The sequence below is a fragment of the Mesitornis unicolor genome, unplaced genomic scaffold, assembly GCF_000695765.1.
Source record: "Mesitornis unicolor isolate BGI_N332 unplaced genomic scaffold, ASM69576v1 scaffold20588, whole genome shotgun sequence".
NCBI classification, from domain to species: domain Eukaryota; kingdom Metazoa; phylum Chordata; class Aves; order Mesitornithiformes; family Mesitornithidae; genus Mesitornis; species Mesitornis unicolor.
The window spans coordinates 21,872-22,263 of record NW_010200243.1 but is presented as its reverse complement, the minus strand read 5'-3'; positions in this window follow the sequence as shown (position 1 = coordinate 22,263).

The window sequence follows — 392 nt, the reverse complement described above, 5'->3', positions numbered from 1 at the left end:
AAATGCTCTGTTGAGCCAGCTGTGTTAATTTGAGCTTCAAAAGAAATTTGTCTCTGCTGGACACATGGTCCCCATGGCCACTGTGGCTGGTAGGCTTTGTTCCCAGCAGTCTTCTGATGCAGAAGTGGAAGTTACATTAATGCATTAGGTGTGGGCACAGTTTTAAGCACACCACAAAGATCTCATCTGTGCTCTAGGGCCTCTTCTCCGGGTCGCAAACCACAGCATTAAGCAACTTGCACATACTTGTTTTCTGGACCGCCTTCAATTTTCATTAGAGGCTGCCCCACAAGGATGCATATGGCCCTGCTGAATGTGATTTGTTTTAACCCAAGTGAAGCAACCACACAGGTACGGCTCTGACCTTCTGCCACACTTTTCAAAGACAAAAA